The sequence below is a fragment of the Aquarana catesbeiana genome, linkage group LG04 (assembly GCF_042186555.1).
Source record: "Aquarana catesbeiana isolate 2022-GZ linkage group LG04, ASM4218655v1, whole genome shotgun sequence".
Classification (NCBI taxonomy): domain Eukaryota; kingdom Metazoa; phylum Chordata; class Amphibia; order Anura; family Ranidae; genus Aquarana; species Aquarana catesbeiana.
In genome coordinates, this window is record NC_133327.1 from 576,554,640 (window position 1) to 576,574,628 (window position 19,989).

At 41.6% G+C, this 19,989-nt stretch overlaps 1 long non-coding RNA gene across 1 annotated transcript in view; it reads left to right on the forward strand.

Moving 5' to 3' along the window:
• The first annotated feature begins 4,950 nt into the window (after positions 1–4,950).
• The window catches only part of LOC141141578 (uncharacterized), a 63,177-nt gene continuing 48,138 nt past the window's right edge, over positions 4,951–19,989 (forward strand). Inside the window, exon 1 of the long non-coding RNA XR_012244138.1 lies at positions 4,951–5,079. This is a non-coding gene — a long non-coding RNA (uncharacterized lncRNA). The remainder of the gene's footprint in view (positions 5,080–19,989) is intronic.

A 19,989-nucleotide genomic window follows, 5' to 3' on the forward strand; every position in this document is an offset into this window, starting at 1 on the left:
AGAAGCCTAGAGTGCAGATTGTAAGCATCTTTTCTCCACTTGTGGTCTCTGCATATCCTCTAAAGGTTTTCTGGGTCAAGATGTTTCTGCCCCAGTTGTGGTGGCAAACAGTTCATTATCCAAAAAGCCCATAATGGCATTATCTGGTATGTATCTTGAAGCTTTAAGGGGCTGGGTTCAGATGCAAGTTTTCCATCAAAAATTATAAAATTTTCATTGCCTCTCTTCACCTAGGGCACTTTCTGGCTTGGTGGGCATCAAAGATAATCAATGTTCCTATCCCTTAACCACCTCCCTCCTGCGCTATATCCGAATGACAGCTACAGCATGGGCCTTAATTGCCGGGAGGACGTCTGTTGAGCAAGCAATGTCTATGCGTTTCTGCGGGGGCCTGCACGGCATGCTCTGTGATCACCTTGTTTATGAGACTCATCTTATCACAGATCGCAGTGAGGGGCTGATCCCGGCCCCTTACACGTGATCAGCTGCCATTCAATTACAGCTGATCATGTGATGTAAACAGCTGATGTAAACAGCTTTGTTTCCCTCAGCATGAGGGAAACAAAAAAACAATCACTGACTTCTGTCAGAGGGACATCGGCCCCTCACAGAGAGCCACCGCTGCCTTACCTGTGCCCACCAGTGCCACCTGCCACTGCCCACCAGTGCCACCTATCAGTATGCACCAGTGCCACCTAACTTTTCCCACCAGTGCCACCTATCAAGGCCCATCAGTTCTGCCAATCAATGCTCATCAGTGCCTCATCATCAGTACCACTGATCAGTGATGCCTATCAGTGTCACCTACCAGTGCCCATCAGTGCCACCCATCAGTGCCACCTATCATTGCCACCTATCAGTGCCACCTATCAGTGCCCTTCAGTGCCAACCATCAGTGCCCATCAGTGCAACCCATCAGTGCCACCTCTCAGTGCCCATCAGTGATGCCTCATTAATGCCCACCAGTGCCACCTATCAGTGCCCATCAGTGCCACCTTATCAGTGCCCATCAGTGCAGCCTATCAGTGCCCTTCAGTGCCCATCAGTGCAGCCTCATCAGCGCACATCAATGAAGGAGAAAAATCACGTTTTCAAAATTTTTATAACAAACTATGAAAACTTTTTTTTTTTCAAATTTTTCGGTCTTTTTTCATTTTTTTTAGCAGAGAATAAAAAACCCAGCAGTGATTAAATACAACTTAAAGAAAGTGCTAAAAATTTTATTTGGGTACAGTGTTGCATGACAGCTCAATTGTCATTCAAAATGCTACAGCGCTGAAAGATGAAAATTGGCCTGGGCAGGAAGAGGGTTTGAGTTCCCAGTAGGCAAGTGGTTAATCAATGTCTGTGCCTTGCTTTTGGAACCATGCACTACCATTCTGGGATCCTGCCCCTTGTCTATTGGTCAGCACCTTGTGTATTAGGATGATGGGCCCAGTACTAGCCTCATTGCCTTCCTGAAATAATCTCATAGAGAGATCCTTAGATCAAGAATAATTGGTGCAGGCTCTATCGAGCAACCTGACATGGTCCTCCAGATATTCCAGTAATTTGGATAGGTTCAGAGCCTTCAGAGATCGTCGCTGGAACTGACTCACCTTGTCTGGGTGGCCCTACTCACAGCTCAGGGCATAGAGCTTTTCCTCATTGAAAACTTTACACACTCTAGTCTCAGATTTAAGCTGTCTGTACCAGGAGCAATCTGGATCTCCACTTTTGTGTGAGAGGCCTAGAACTGAGGGTAGCCTCATGTGAGGCAATTCATTTGGCCTGGTTTCACCCCTGGCTTTTACAGGCCTCTGTTCCAGGGACAAGTTGACTCAGTCTTTGGTCAGGTGATTTCCCTATTGCAGAGGCTCAGGGGTCTGTCTCTCGAGCAAGGAAGTCTTCTCTTCCTGTTTTAACCCCCTGATCGCCCCCTAGTGTTAACACCTTCCCTGCCAGTATCATTTATACAGTAATCAGTGCATTTTATGGCACTGATCGCTGTATAAATGTCACTGGTCCCAAAAAAGTGTCAAAAGTGTCCGATTTGTCCCCCACAATGTCGCAGTCCTGCTAAAAATTGCTGATCACCGCCATTACTAGAAAAAAATAATAAAAATGCCATAAATCTATCCCCTATTTTGTAGATGCTTTAACTTTTGCGTAAACCAATGAATATATGCTTATTGCGATTTATTTTACCAAAAATATGTAGAAGAATACATATTGGCCAAAACTGATGAAGATATTACTTTTTTTGGGGGATATTTATTATAGCAAAAAGTGAAAAATATATATATATTTTTTTTTTTTAATTGTTGCTTTTTTTTGTTTATAGCGCAAAAAGATAAAAACCGCAGAGGTGATCACATACCACCAAAAGAAAGCTCTATTTATGGGTAAAAAAGGACATCAATTTTGTTTGGGTACAACGTTTGCATGATCGCGCAATTGTCAGTGAAAGCGACGCAGTGCCGTAACGCAAAAAATGGCCTGGTCAGGAAGTGGGTAAATCCTTCCGGGGCTGAAGTGGTTAAGGGTAATGGCTAGGTTTAGAAATTAGCTTAAAGGATAAGTTCACATGTTGGAAAAATATTATAAATGCACATTTTGTTGCAGATGAAAAAAAATGTGCAGTTATTTTTTAAAATTTTTTTTGAGCCTGTAAAGCAGATCACTGGTGTCATGTGGGTCTTCCGCAGATCTGTAAGTGTACTGTATCTGTGTGCCCTTACATCCTGTATGGGCAAGCAGATACACTGACAGAAAGAATCAATGAACTATGACGACGCTCCACAGTGCTGTGATAGTTCATTGAGGACTACAAGCCGAGAGCTGCTAAGCTTGTAGTTTATTCACACTAAGAGCTGTGTGAATGAATGAATGATGCAGCCGTGTGGGCAGAGCCTCACACAGCCGCGCTGATTTAAAAAGTGACAGCTAGTATGGGGAACTTCTCCCTGTACTGCTTTCACAGGGAGGAGATCGGCAGTGGCTGCAGCATCGTGAACATGTTACACGTTCCACCCTAAAAACTTGTGAAACATGTAACATGTTCCCAAAGGTGAACTTATCCTTTAAGCTGGGTTCACATATGTGTGGCTGTGGGTTCTTGCCTGGGGTCCGGTGCGTACCTGTTCACTGGTTCGGGTGCGATTCAAGGCTTGTAAGCCAGAACGCGTGAGCCCCTGTATGTTTCTACTCACTTTTTTTATGCACCAATAAAAAAGCAACAAGGACGTTTGGAGTTGCCATCTCTATTCTTTGCATTTATGTCAGGTGCGAGTAAGGTCCAAATTTTTGCCTGGATTCGCACCTGAACCAGACCCAAAGACACAAACAGGGACCTTCTGCAATCCGAACCACTGCCGTCCCAGACCTGTGTGAACTGGCTCCATTGAGAGCCGGTCACACTCGCCTGTCATGCGAATTGGATGCAGGGAAACTCGCATGTACCTTTTTCTAACAGGCACCTGTTCCTCCCTCCAGAAGGTTTTACCACCTTCATGACCAGGCCATTTTTAGCAATTCAGCACTGCACTATTTTAACTGGCAATTACACAGTCATGCAACATGCTATGCAATCTATGTCTATGCAAATAAAATTGATATATTTTTTTACCCACAAATAGAGCTTTCTTTTGGTGGTATTCGATCATTACTGGGTTTTTTTTTTTTTTTGCTAAACAAACAAAAAAAGACGGACATTTTTGAAAAAGAATAACTTTTTTTTTTTTTATTATATAAATGAGAAAATAAAGAACATTTTTAAACTTTATGTTGTAAAATATATCCAATAAAAATAAAAATAAATCAAATCTCTTCATATTTCAGGCCAAAATGTATTCTGCTACATGTATTTGGTAAAAAAAATATCCCAATAATGCCCCGTACACACGGTCGGATTTTCCGATGGAAAATGTCCGATCAGAGCGTGTTGTCAGAAATTCCGTCCGTGTGTGGGCTCCATCGGACATTTTCCATCGGATTTTCCGACACACAACAAAATCCGTTGTCGAAAATTCCGATTGTGTGTACACAAATCCGACGGACAAAGTGCCACGCATGCTCAGAATAAATAAAGAGATGAAAGCTATTGGCCACTGCCCCGTTTATAGTCCCGACGTACATGTTTTACGTCACCGAGTTTAAAACGATCGGATTTTCCGACAACTTTGTGTGACCGTGTGTATGCAAGACAAGTTTGAGCCAACATCCGTCGGAAAAAATCCTAGGATTTTGTTGTCGGAATGTCCGAACAAAGTCCGACCGTGTGTACGGGGCATAAGTGTGTATTAATTGATTTGCGTTAAAGTTATAGCATCTTCAAACTTTGGTATATATACTGAAACTTACGCAGCTATAGACACTATACTATAATGGTGGTATTCAGTGACTCCTACTGGGATTGTGATAGTGTGGCAGGCCATCTGGCGCTAACAAACCCTTGCCTGGAGGTACACTATAGGGTTAATTTACTAATGGAAAATAGACTGTGCACTGTGCAAAGTGCAGTTGCTCCAGAGCTTAGTAAATGAGGCAATGCTTCATTTTGCAAAAAGTACCCAATCACATGCAAGGAAAATAAACAAAATGCATTTTTGCTTACACATGATTGGATGATGGAGGTCAGTAGAGCTTTTGCTCATTTTCTAAGCTCTGGAGCAACTGCTCTTGCAGAGTGCAACTGCACTTTGCAAAGTGTACAGTGCATTTGCCTTTAGTAAACCAATCCCTAGCTGACTAACTGACATCGCTAGTGACACTAATACAGTGATCACATATAATTCTGTACTAATGACACTGGCTGGAAAGGGGTCAACACCTGGGTGCAATTGAGGTGTTAACTGTGTGCCTAACAAGTGTAATGTGTGTAAAATTGCACTGCTTTTAAATACAGATTTGGCTGTTTATGCAAAGCAGGGAGAAGAAGCAACCAGATCACTGTTCTGTATACAGAGTCATGTGTGTTTGTTTTAGTGTGTGAAACAGCAGGAAGTTACAGCCAGCTCCCACAGTCAACATGGCAGCGTTGTTGTTATGAAGACTGGCAAAGAACCGCCTGGGTGAAGACAGCACTAGACTCCTGGACTGGTGAGCATTTCTTAAAAGTCAACAACTACAGTATTTGTAGCTGCTGACTTAAATTGTTTTAAATTTCATAGTTGTTTCTTTTTACGTTAGCATTAGGATTCGTTTTTCTAGTGTAATAAATTATTTTTTCCAGACATAACTTGTGTGTGTTATAAATAAAAAAAATTAGTGTAGTAAATTCAACTTCTGGTGTGAATCAACTTGTGGTGATACATTTACTTCCTAAACTAGTACAAAAAAAAGTCTAATGGATGGGAGGGATTTTAAAGGACACCGGAAAAAGTAACACTTAATAAACACAGGTAAGATGGCCACCTGGCTTCTGGAACCAGTGTAAAGTACAAGCCCAGAGGGATGGTTCTGGATGGCCATCTTATTGGTGGATAATCCTCTTGCTGTGGCTCAGCATTAGGGATGGGCGAACGGTTCGGCCCGAGCATAAGTTTGGGCCGAACTTTGGTTGTGCGGATGTTCTAGCGAACATTGAACAAAATGCGGTGTTCGGTGCAAATTCGAAAGCCGCCAGAACACCATTAAAGTCTATGGGACACTAACATGAAAAATCAAAAATGTTCATTTTAAAGGCTTATATGCAAGTTATTGTCATAAAAAATGTTTGGGGACCTAGGTCCTGCCCCAGGGGACATGTACCAATGAAAAGTTTTTTTTTTTTAAACGCTCCTTTTTTCGGGAGCAGTGATTTTAATGATGCTTAAAGTGAAACAATAAAAGTGAAATATTCCTTTAAATTTCGTACCTGGGGGGTGTCTATAGTATGCCTGTAAAGTGGCACATTTTTCCCATGTTTAGAACAGTCCCTGCACAAAATTATATTTCTAAGGGAAAAAAAGTAATTTAAAAGTAAAAGCAGCTATAGTGAATTGTCTATGGGAGAAATCAAAAGTGCTAATTTTAAGGGTTAATATGCAAGTTATTGTCATAAAAAGTGTTTGGGGACCTGCCCCAGGGGACATGTATCTATGCAAAAAAAAGTTTTAAAAATGGCCGTTTTTTTGGGAGCAGTGATTTTATTAATGCGTAAAGTGAAACAATAAAAGTGAAATATTCCTTTAAATTTCGTACCTGAGGGTGTCTATAGTATGCCTGTAAAGTGGCACATTTTTCCTGTATTTAGAACAGTCCCTGCACAAAATGACATTTCTAAAGGAAAAAAGTCATTTAAAAGTAATAGCGGCTATAGTGAATTGTTGGGTCTCGGCAATACAGATAAAAATCATTGAAAAAAATGGCATGGGATCCCCCCCAGTCCATTACCAGGCCCTTTGGGTCTGGTATGAATATTTAGGGAAACCCCGAACCAAAATAAAAAAAAATTGCGTGGGGGTCCCCCCAAATTCCATACCAGGCCCTTCAGGTGTGGTATGGATATTAAGGGGAACCCTGCGCCAAATTTAAAAACAAAATGGCGTAAGGGTCCCCCTCAAAATCCATACCAGCCCCTTCAAGTCTGGTATGGATTTTAAGGGGAACCGCGCACCAAAATTGAAAAAAAACGGGGTGGGGGTCCCCCCAAAAATCCATACCCTTCCCCTATCCAAGCACACAACCTGGCAGGCCACAGTAAAAGAGGGGGGATGAGAAAGCAGTCCCCCCCTCCTGAACCATACCAGGCCACATGCCCTCAACATGGAGAGGGTGCTTTGGAGTAGCCCCCCAAAGCACCTTGTCCCCATGTTGATGTATTGCCGAGACCCGACAATTCACTATAGCCGCTATTACTTTTTAAATGTTTTTTTTCCTTTAGAAATGTCATTTTGTGCAGGGTCTGTTCTAAACGTGGGAAAAATGCTCCACTTTACAGGCATACTATAGACACCCCCCAGGTATGAAATATAAAGGAATATTTCACTTTTATTTTTAGCATTAATTAGCATTAATTAAGCATTTTATTTAAGCATTATTAAAATCACTGCTCCCGAAAAAACAGCCGTTATTAAAACTTTTTTTTGCATTGATACATGTCCCCTGGGACAGGACCCAGGTCCCCAAACACTTTTTATGATAATAACTTGCATATTAACCCTTAAAATTTAGATTTTTTAAGTTTGTGTCCCATAGACTTTAATGGTGTTCGAACAAATTTTTTGCCTGTTGCTGTGAACCGAACCGGGGGGTGTTCAGCTCATCCCTACTCAGCATGGAGGACAGAGTATCCAGCTGGGCTACCTTACCAGTACACATGTAATGATGTCTATGAGCCTTTATTATCTTTATTCTTGTAATGCCCTGTACACACGGTCGGATTTTCCGACGGAAAATGTGCGATCGGAGCTTGTTGTTGGAAATTCCGACCATGTGTGGGCTCCATCGGACTTTTTCCATTGGATTTTCCGACACACAAAGTTTGAGAGCAGGCTATAAAATTTTCCGACAACAAAATCCGATCGCATCAATTCCGACCGTGTGTGGACGATTCCGACGCACAAAGTGCCACGCATGCTCAGAAGACATTCCGAGACGGAACAGCTCTGTCTGGTAAAATGGATGGATATAGCACTTTCGTCAGGCTGCAATGTTTAAAATTGTTTAATACAGCGCACTTTCTTCTTCTTTATAATGCTAGAAGAATTAAGTAGTTTTCCTGCTGATATTCACACAGATTTCATCAATATATTTTGATTTGTCACATCTGACAAAAAAGATATATATATATTTTTTTGGTTTGTATTGTTTTCAAGCCTGATTGTGTTTTTAATTTTTTTGATTTTTTGATTTTACATCCTGAATATTTTTGGGTGTGTTTTGTGTGTCAAGTTACCACAACACCATTATTATCTTGTATTATTTAATCTCAAGGAGATTGTTTGGTGTTGCTGTCTCTTGTTAATTTCACATTGTAGGTTTGAAATGTACCTGCCTCCTCACAAACAAACTGTGCTTTTTGAAGGAAAACATACATAGGCAAGTATAATTGAAACAAAAAATCCTTTATTAAGGGCTCATAACCAAACAAAGAGGGAGGCAACGCTGGAGAAACAGCAGAAATTGGCGAAGCCTTTGGCCCCCAGGGCAGACATCAATTATTTTACTGCAAAATTGGTGGCCTGAGGAGTTAATATCTAAGGGAATGTGGTCCAGAAGTCCAAGAGATCTTGAACAGCAGCAGATGACATGTATGTCCCCAGGCTGTGGTCATACAAGAGCTTGCATCTTTTGTCAGACCAGACTGAACCCAGGTCATCACTCTCTGGTCTTCCTTCCACGCTTCCTTCCTCGCTGTGGCTGTGGTGGTAGAGTTGTGGCAGGAGGAGGAGGAGGATGGTCCAACTCACACAGGTGGGTTTTGTGTGTGATTTCGCCCCTCACCCCCTTAGTTTTGTAAAGAAGGTCCTCACACAGGAGGCGTTGGCCCTCCTGCATGCCCTGCAGTTTTGTGGCAGCCATGCAGGCAAAGGCCTCTTCAGGAGTGGGTAAGGCTCTAAGGGACGCAGAAGCCTCCTGAATCAGCCTGAGTGCTGAATCCTGCACGTTACTTCCCTTCCTGGGTCTTTTGGTTGGAAGGTGGAGGGGAGGAACCTGCGATTCTGTCAGGGTCCTACTGGGCCCGGCCTTCTCCTGGTTGCCACTTAGCCGCGCCTCCTCCTGGCTGCCACTAACCTCCGCCTCCTCCTGGCTGCCACATTCCACAGCCTCCTCTTGTGTGCCACATTCCACAGCCTCCTCGTCCTGGCTGAGGTCTTCCTGTGTATGAAAAAGGGACATCGTTTTAGTTTTTTATTCATCAATCACACACAATTTTCACATCATGACTGTTGCAAATTGAATGTTAACAAATATAACTGATGATCATTCTGAGCCCAGCATTTTTCATTCTTGTCCCAATTATTTTTGCCCACTACTGTCTATTGATATGTAAAACACTTTATTAAATCAGCAATTAGTGATCAATAATAATATCTAGTAAACATAATTTATTTATTGACCAGAAATCTGTAGAAGAATGCTATACCTGACTCCAGCTGGGCTCCTCCACTTCTTCCTGGCTGGAAGTCCCAGGTTGGACATCGGAAGCCTCAGCTGGGGTAGAAGATAGGGTGGAAGGAAAAGTGGAAGGAAGGGTTGAGAGGGATTCCCTGACTCCAGTGTGGTCTGACAGAAAACAAAGTCTCTCATAGTACCACAGCCTGGGGACATAAATGTCATCTGCTGCAGCTCCAGGACTCTGGGAATCCTGGACCTTCTTGCGCTCCCTAAGATAAGTGCTCCTCAGGCCACCAATTTTGGGTTTTAAATAGGGGATGGTTGCTGTGGGGACCACCTGCTTCACCAACTCCAGCAGTTTCTCCAGCGCTGCCTGCCTCTTTTGTTTATTATTGTATTGGGGGTGTTTGACCTGCCAAAGACAGGGCAGCTCCCTGTATTTGTCTATGAACAGGGGGATGAAGTTGTGGTCATTGAAGCCATCCATTTTACCTGCAAGACACAACACAAGACAAACCCTAATGTCAGGCGAAATTCTCCTAATCTTGTTACAATATAGGCCTCAATCTAGAAGCAGTATAGGCCCAAGTTTAGATCTTACCTTCGTTATCACGACCGGCGCCTCTGATACTCCTTCCTTCGCTCACAGATCGTACGTACTACGCACGCGTGTTACGCTTTATATACACTGCGCATGTGTGAAACTTCGCCAACCCCTGACGTTCTTTCTAGTCTATTCCCCGCCCCTTCTTGTTCGGCGCAGTGGGGGAAGAGCACATGGTGGAGACACAGCAGGTGCGTGCTAATTACAGCAAAGAGGAGGAGGAGGAGGAGGAAATATGTCCTTTGGGGAGATGCTGGAGATGGTCGACATCCTAAAGAGGACCGACTATGACGGGAAGTATGGACCTTACCCCAACCCCAATGTCAGAAAGGCCAAGATCATGGCGAGAGTGGTCAAGAGCCTGCAGAAGAATTTCGGGGTACGACGATCCAAGGATCAGCTCAGGAAGTGGTGGTTGGACCTCGAAGGATCAGGAGAGTGCTGCAAAAAAGTAAGTAGTTGTCCTGTGTTCCTATTCTTTATTTTTATTACGTTCGTGCTGCTCCATGTGCTTTTCTTTACTGTTGTACAGTTTAAAATGGCAACTTTCATGTTCATGGGCACATTGTTCGTTCATAGGAAACATTGTTCGTTCGGCATAGAAAACCCTATTGTTTTGGCCATATGCATTTGAATACATTTTTTCGGGCCTACTTCTCTTAAAATAATTTTGGAGTCTAGATGGGTTTGTAACTAGAATGTAATGCAAACTAGATTCTGTGTAAGGAGAGGACACTCAGCAGCTGTTTACACATCTGGACGCTGGAGCACCAGTATGGGACACCAGAACATCCTTTTTATTAGGGGGCCCCACACAGGTGCTCCAGTGTATACTATCGGGGTTTCTCCATCTGTGAAGTTTGTACAAAACAGGTAAGTATTCAAGCTTGACAAAGGAAAACAATATTTCTTCATCTTGCAACTCTGCCAAAATAGACAATTGTACCCCACTTCCAAGCAATGTTTCATATTCTTATTTCTGCCATCAAATATCTGTGTGCTAAGTATATCTTTTTTTTTACATAGGGGTGAAAAGACTTGGAGGACAACACTCATCCTAGGAGACCACAGACCCCCCACCTCATGAGGAAGGTGAAATCCACCAAAGACAAGCAGAGGAGGAGGAAGGAGACGTGGTGGAAATAGTCACCACAACAGGTGAGTGTCTGCGACCACAGGCTCAGGTAAGAGATGGATGCCGGCATATCTATAATACATGGTATGTTTTTGTTTCTCTATTTTTAGGTGATCGTGATGTTGTGGATCCAGGTCATTTCACCAGTGAGAGTGCCCAGATCCTCATCAGGGAGATCATGGGGTGTAACAGAGACTTGGAAAACATCCAGAAAAACATCAATGATGTTAAAAACAAAATGAAGAACATCATTGATGTTTTAGGGAGAGTTTAAAACACCTCCAAATCCCTGACTTTGTTTTTGGAATCGAAAAATTTTTTGCACTTTTTTTGACATATTCTCGAAAAGCCAAATTTTGAAGATGCACACAGTGTGTCAACATGTGCTATCTGCCATCACAGGAGATCAATGGACGCGTTTTGTGGGTGCAACCTCTTCCTCAATAATAAAGTAGCTGTGAGGAAGGGGATGCACCCCCAAAACACGTCCCTTGATACCCTGATCCTTGATGGCAGCTAGCACATGTTGACATTCGGCAATTTGTGTGCATCTTCAAAATTTGGCTTTTCCAGGGGTGACTTCACCCCATCTGAACGCAATATCAAACACAGTTTCTAAATACTCATGTCTGATATTGCCTTCAATTTCTACAAAAGTTGAACTTTGTAAGTTGCAGATTTGTGTATTTCTTGTTTGTTTGAAACATGCCTGTTTTACCTTAAATGGACATTTCAATATGTATTAATGTGACCGAAAAAATTGTTATACAACAAACATGTTGGTTTGTTTAAAAAACTTTTTAGAAATGCACATGTGATTGTGCTGGTATTAAAAAGATTGATACTCAAGAATGTGTGGATTATTGTTTCAATGCTCCTAAAATTTTATTAAGGTAAAATTGGTGTTTTCAGTGGCAATGGGGGTTATTTCCTAAGGGCAAATCCACTTTGCACTACAAGTGCAGTTTCAGTGCAGGCTCAAGTGTACTTGTAGTGCAAAGTGTATTTTCCTTTAGTAAATAACACCCAACAAGGCTTTTTAAGGTTACACAATCACAACATTTTCAGGACTCCCCACATTTCTGTCAGGGTCAGCTAAAAGAAACACAAGCAGTAAATGTCACCAAAGATTTTAGTATTTAAAATGATTTTTTTATTTTCTAAATGTCTCAGACATTGTCTGGCATATTGATGGCCCCCCTACCCGCAAAGTAATCAAGGTATCTAAGACGGACCTCGCGGGCACTCGGGGGGGCAAGCCAGGACGGCCACTTTCAAGTGCCGTCAGGGTTGGTTCATTTGCTTGAATTCCGGCCTCAGGCCCAACTGAGGAAGCATAGTTGGCAGAATTTCGCCTTAAAAAGTTGTGTAGAACACAGCACGCCAGGATGATATGATTCAGTTTATACTCCGCCGTGTGTATGGGTGTAAGAAATAGGTGGAACCGGCTGGCCATGATTTCAAATGTGTTCTCCACCACTCTTTTCTGGCTCTGGCCAGCCGGTAATTAAAAACCCTCTGGTCCGGGGTGAGTCTTCTGGAGGTGGCAAGTCCAAGCTGCCATTCTAGAGACGCCTGTAGAACTCCGTCTGGGCGATAACTCCACCATCGGACATCCGGCCATTCTTCCCCACGTCCACATACCGGAACTCGTAAGTAGCCGACACCACCGCCAAAATCACAATACTATTGAACCCCTTATAATTATAATAGTATGATACCAAGTTGGGTGGTGGGATGATGTGGACGTGTTTCCCATCAATTGCCCCTCCGCAGTTAAGAAAGTCCCACCACTGGGCAAAGTGGGAGGCCACAGTCTGCCATTCCTGTGGGTTGGAAGGAAACTGTGGAGTCAAACAAGAAAAATAAATTAATAATTTTGCACATAAACAGGGAAAGCAGATTAGACACAAACATTCTTGGCCAACATCAGTATAACATTTATTTTAGGGAGTATTTAAAGACAAAGGTATAAGGTCCGCCTATCAGATTCCTCATCCCCCCCTCTCATGGGTCATTTGCAAAATTTTATGGGGGGGAGATGTTTTGGACAGGTAACCCTCTCCACTTCATTGAGAGATGAATGCCTAAATAATGTGTATTACTTTGGCCTGCCCCTCCTTACTTACACTATTGGCAGCCCACTGGACAGGTAAGAAGTGTCATAATACAAAGAGATAAATGCACACATTTTAGCACATTTTTACATTCTGCTATTACCTATCAAGATAATAATAGGATACAAAAACTTTAAACAGTACCATCTGAAAGTATTCAGGCAGGCCCTTGCACTACATGCTTTGGGGAATTCATCCATAAATCTGACCACTAAAGAGGTGGGTAGAGTGTGTATGGGTTTGGCAAAGTCAGTAGATAGAGGATTGTTATCCAAAAGATTTTGGGACACCAAAAAAAAGCTTCTGGCACTCTGCCTGAATTTAAAGCACAAATCACATTTTTACACATTTTAGGGGGTGTTTGGGGTAAAGCACTACTATGGAGCTGACAAAATACATTGTTACGTGACTACATGAGGTGAATATAGGGCCAGGAGAGCATGCTGGGGAGGTAAGTAAAGGCAAATATGTATGAAGGACAAAATTAAAAAAAACAAAAAACAAGCATGCATGAGGACAAAGGGGACATTCACAGCATATTACAATCATGGTAATTAGGGAATGAGGAAAGAAATATAATATATTATCAAACATTAAATACAATAAAATGTGATATTAAAGGATAAATCTTACCTTAATATACTCCTTCTGCAGGACCTGGATGATGGCAGAACAGGTCTCTGGGATAATGATCCCCAGAGCCTGGGGGGAGATGCCTGTCCTGCAGGCTTCTCCCCTTCACCAAGTACTGCAGGGTGGCTACTAGCCTCTGCTCGGGAGTGATGGCTTGCCTCATGCAGGTATCCTGCCTGCTAATATAAGGGGTCAGCAAAGCCAACAAAAGGTGAAATACGGGGTCTGTCATCCGGAGAAAGTTCCTGAAATCATCAGGATTATTCTCACGAATCTCACGGAGCAAAGGCATATGACAGAACTGGTCACGCTGGAGCAACCAATTCTTCGTCCATGAACTCCTCCCCAACCCTGTTCATGGACTGGACTTGTGTCAAGGGAAGGACCCCAACACCAAGCCCCCGCACAGCACGAACTCAACGAGGAGTACGTATACGCAACATGGCTAGAAAATGGTCGGCTGCTCAGAATGAAATAACAGAAAGCACTGAAGAACAGCAGGGCCTGTGAAGAGCGACCTGAAAAACAGCAACGAGCAGTTGCGCGTTGCTGAATAATCAAATACGAACTCACTGCACGCACTCAAGACCAGATACACACCCACAAGCACAAACTGAACAGCAGAAAACGATCTGAAAACCACGAGTCTGAAAAAGCGCAAATCGTCTCTCACCAAACTTTTACTAACACAAGATTAGCAAAAGGAGCCCAAAGGGTGCCAAGCTTGTTTCGGAACTGCCCTTTTCTAGTCTCATTGTACGTGGTGTATGTGACCGCGTTTTTGGCGATCGGAAATTCCGACAACTTTGTGTGACCGTGTGTATGCAAAACAAGTTTGAGCCAACATCCGTTGGAAAAAATCCATGGATTTTGTTGTCGGAATGTCCGATCAATGTCCGATCGTGTGTACAGGGCATAAGTGTTTTTATTCTTATGCCATATAATAAATATCCTTGCCATTGCACTTAGAGGCGCATTCTTTTTTTTTGCTTTTTTGATTGCAGAGTTTTGCTTTTACTTTCTGTAGAGCTGCCCAAGTGCCTGGCTACTTCCCAATGTTGGAACTTTTATCCTAGTATGTCCATATCCTATAATTCTGACACCTGTCACCATTACTACATCCTGGATTCATATTGAGGACTGCCAGTAGATATTATTTACCCTAGCGCGCCCTATCACATTTTTATTAATAAACAGTATACCAAAACTTGATTAGATTAAAATCAAACACAGGCCTAAAAGATTACATCTCATATAATTGGCAACAATGGTAAAATGCAAAGGTGCTCTTTTTGTATACATACAAATCAACCAAAAACCCCACCCCCAAAATAAAGTCACGGGAAATGCTAGTTTTGCCTATACATGATGAGTGATACCCAGATGTCCAACACATTTCGAGACTATGGTCTTCCTCAGACACATTCTAGAGGACCTTGACATAGGAATAAACAGGTGTAAACACTGAATAAGAATATATGCAACACTATGGGACAAATCATATAACATTCACACCTTACAGCACCCAAAAATGTGGCAGAGAACAGCAGAAAATATGCAGAGATGTGGCCTGTGGTTACATTTTATAAATCATCCTTTATTACGCTGTGTAAATGCTTAAGTTGGTGCGGTCGAAATGAGAGTCAAAAAGATACCCAATGCACTACAAAAAAAAAATAAAAATGTAATAAAAGGAAAAAATAAATAAATAAAAAAGCATCAGCCAAAAACTAACAAATGAACTAACATTCTACAATATAACCATGTGGTCCATCCGGCAGCATGGCTGGTCCCTGAACTACTATACCAGTTTTATTCATCTGAAATGTAAAGTGCTAACAAACAGTATAATGCAAGTCACATTTTCAATTTTGCTTTAATTTTGATTGTAAACTATGACCTGATTTATTGATTCGCAGCAAATAACTATTTGTTTTCAATTAGACATTTCTTTTTGCTAGTCAAAGTAATGAAAGTTCAATGTTTTTCATTGTCACCAATTTTGTAAAATAATAGTTTTCAACTGACTCTCCCACGTTATGTCAGTAAAGAACACAAAGGGGCTCCAATAGAATAGTTATCAGTGTTTTCTCTGCATTTTTGCTTTTTTTTTTTTTTTTTTTCCTACAACCTGGTTGAATTCATCATGTCATGACTCATGACTTACCTTTTTGCTGTAACAGAAACTTTAGAAAGTAAATGGCTCTAGCCTTGATGTAAGCGCATTTTAGTGGGGCCAATGTTTTATCTGTTAACACTGCTCAGAAATCTGCTTCGTGATTGTCCTATTTAGAAAACATCATTCAGAACATCTTTTGCTGTTACCAAAAGCATTAGCTCTGAACTCGGAGTTGGACAGAGGGAGCATAAAAAAAGTTGCCATTCATCCTACAGTCTGACAAAGAAGAGTGTGCAATAATAAACTTGACACTTTATACAGATCTGTATTGCCCTCATCTGCAACATTACCACTCATCAGTGAGAGCTGCTTTGAACATTATTCTATCCTCTTTTATAATGACGTTCACATCTTCAGCAATCCGTGCATTATGTCAACTTAAAAATATCATCAGTAGACCACTCGAAAGTTCATTTTATCTCTTCTGCTCCATTGTGATGAATTTTAAACTGTTCAGGAAAAATTTGACAAAATTGCTGAATTTAATTATACTGGGATAAACATAAAAGGTTTATGTTAGAATTAGCCAGCTTGTCTCCCTATTCTTGAAGCAGAATATAATTGGTTGAGGAGCAACCGGAGTTCAGCATTCTATGATACAGCAATATCAATTCTGCTTCTATAATAATAGTGAGTTATAGAAAAGTAGGAGCTGAAATTATTCAAAATGGTTCAGCAATTGTATCCTCCTGCTGGATAGTCCTGAATACAATTTCTCTTATGGCAAAAAGGGAAGTCTAAACAGATTGTTTAATTATTTTATCATCATTAAAACAGTTAGATAAGTGCAAGGTTCAGTGAAAATGCACTGATGTTTTTAAGCATATGTAAAGCCAAAACTTTTTAGTTTTAATTTCTTTTTAGCTTTGTGAATAGAATAGAGAGTTGTCACAGGAACAGGACACTTGCTGTCTCGGTGACACGGGTCATCAAGATAATTATGGTGTTGAATTACCACAGCAGGGACACAGACTGCAATATAAAATAGCTTGAAGTGGTAGATTGCTGGTGCTGGAGCCTTAGATAGATATACTTCAGTATTCTTGATATACAGTTTGACAAAAACATCCTGGTGGTGTCCCAATGGGGATCTAGGTAATAAGTAGTCTCCAAACTGCGGTCCTTTGCTTGCTTTTAACCGGCCCTTTGGGCACTATTTCTTCCATTGATACAAGACACTATTATGCCATCTGACACTAACAATGAGGGATAATTTCTACCAATGACACCAATAATGGGACACTATTCCTACCTATGATACCAATGATGGGGCATTATTTCTCCCCCTAATGCCAAATGTGGCGATGTTTAGTCCCACGGATGCCAGGAAAATTTCCACTTACAGTGGTCACAGTCCGGCCGTTCTAAAGTCTGGAGGACAATAAGCCGGCCCTTTTTTAAGAAAGTTTGGAGACCCCTGGACTAGAAGACAGCAACCTTGAACTGTAGAAGCAATAGTGGAGTTTGAAAAAAGCGCCACACCAAGATGTTAGATTTAAAAAAACAACTTTATTCTAAACATATAATTGGTGCACTATAAGCCTGACAAAGGGTATGCTCTGTCTACTCTTTCAAATAGGTGATCTTCCCGTATGATCATGAATGATCACCTATTTTCCTTTCATGCCTTCAGCACAGGATACAATGGAAAACTTCTTTATCTGAGACACAGATAGCAATAAAGGATTTTTTTTTTCAGTTGCATAGGGAAGGGTTAGAATCTCCATTGCTGATTTTATTATCACTGGGGAGCTTTCCCCTTCATTTTTGCGGCAAAGAATTTACCTGAAGTGAGGGAAATCACCCCTGATTGGACACAGCAATAAAAACCTGGAGGTTTTAACCCTACTCATGTTATGTTAACAAACTAGGAAGAGGTAACAACATGGATATACATCTCTCCAGAACCCTGGGGTCCATGGGCCTGGCAAGTGTAATTACATTTTGTCCTCTGTTTCCTTTTGTTAACGTCCTATAAACATTGCCTTTCTTCCACACTGACGTAGACGTTATCTGGACAAACATCACGGCAGTCTGCCTTCACCCATGACACATCGTTTATCTGTTCAGAGCCTGCCTACTGAACTATAGAGCCTGCCTTCGATACTTCAAAGCTGCTGAGAGGAGGAGTTTTAGGAGGCAGAGTCAGTACAGGAATCACTGCTTGCAGGCAGTGAGGTACCATGGGATATGTAGTCCTTAGAAATTGAAAGTAAACAGCAGAGGAGAAGCTGCAAAGCATGCAGTGGATCCAGGAAGTTGTGGAAAGAAATGGCCAACAGTCAACACTCAACACGTGACAGAAGATTTTTCAAAAACGTTTATATTGAATTGTCAATAATAATTATTGTTTGTATTGTTATTACAATGCTGATGTTATAAATTTAAAGTGTAAATAAAGCCAAGCTATGAATATTCAAATGTTTACATATTTTTAAATGTAAATGAGCTTTTAAAGTGCATTTCTACCTTTTCGGACAAAATTGAAAAAAATCCCACCATATGTTTGTTATGTTATCTGTTTCTGTTCCACATCATACCTAAAAATAGTAATAAAAAAAAAAACTTGCTAGTTGTGTATCTGCGGAGCTTTATAGGTAGTTTGTATTGTTCAGAATAAATTGCAGTTTGCTTATTTAGGGACACTTCAGAGACAGATTGGAGTAAAAGTGCCCCCCTCATAAACATTACATAGAAGAGAAAAGCTGAGTAAAACTGTTCCTGCTTCTGAGTTTTCAGAAAAGAGTATGTAAAAAGTTAAGGAGAAATCTTCGAATGTTATTTTAAAATTATAGTGTACACATAACAAATATAAAGTAGGTGTTTTTCCTATGTGGCTGCAAAAGTGGTTACACACTTTAAGACCCCTTTCACACTGAGGCAGTTTTCGGGCGTTCTAGCTCTAAAAATAGTGCCTGTAAAGCGTCTGAAAACTGCCTCTCATGCCTCCCCAGTGTGAAAACCAGAGTGCTCTCACACTGGGGCAGTGCGCTTGTGGGACGGGAAAAAAAAGGACCTGCAAGCAGCATCTTTGAGGCGATATATACAGCGCTCCTACACAGCCCCTGCCCATTGGAATGAATGTGCAGCGCTTCGGAAGCGCCGCAACCCTTCTTGGGGGTTAAAAGCGCCCTGCTAGTGGCTGAAAAGTGCTGCTTAAACAGCGGTAACGTGCCGCTATAACTAGCGGCGCTTTACTGCTAATGTGCCTGCCACCACAGTGTGAAAGAAGCCATAAGGTCTCAAGCACACAAGACGTTTTTTAACTACCATAAGCCAGCAGTGTTTTTGCAGAAAAAATGCCCGACGTCTGTAAAAGTGTCTAAAGCTTTTACAAGCTTTTAGGAATTTTTACAGGCGTCAAGCTCTTGAGCATTAATTAATTTCATTGACCAGAATAAATAATTTATTCTGGCCATTGAAGTGAATCAATGCTCAAGCACTAGCGTTTAGATATATTTAGCTTCTAGCAGCTTCTAGCAGCTTTTAGTAGAGTCAAACATTTTTTTCTGCCCAAACTCTGCTGCTCCTGGACACAGTGGCAGTGTTTTTCCCCTGCCTCTAAAGCCCCTAAATGCTCCTGCAAATAAATACTGCCAAAAGACTATGTGTGCATGGACACCTAGGATAACATGCAGGGAGTTTAGAAAAAAATGCCAGATGCCCCTAGAAACAGCTGTAAAAACAACCAGTGTGCACATTGGCACAACTGGTTGCAAAGTGTACAGTACAGCTGTATTTACTCTCTTGGGAAAGAAAATACGGATGTTTTGTATGCTGTATGGTTATTTGCAGCCATGTGTATAAAGTCTTAAACAAGCACTCACTGACCTCTGTAGCTAAAGGCACAATGGGATAATTCATCCTCAAAATTCAAAGCAGAAGCAATGAAGTCCTTCTCAAATCCAGGTCAGTTCATCCTGCTCCTCCTGACAGCAATAACTTTGCAGCCTTCAAGCCTTTTAATGTTTACTGTAAACATATAGCAAGTATTCTAGGAGGTGGGGGCAGGAGTCCTGAGCTGTTAAGAGAATTGACCTAAACCACTTCAATGCTTGTGCTGTGAACATTCATAGTACTCCACAGTATCTGCAACTACGGGGCAAAGAGGGCTTATTTGATTTAAAGCTCTATCACTGTTAGATAAGAATATTTAAAACCTTAAAGTGGTTCTAAAGCCTAAGGGTATTTTTTACCAGCTCCCCCTCAGCCCCCCTAAATGCTTACCTGAGCCAGAACTTGATACAGCAATGTGCATGAGAACAGAGGCTCTCTTGGCTCTCTCTCTCTTCATTGGCTC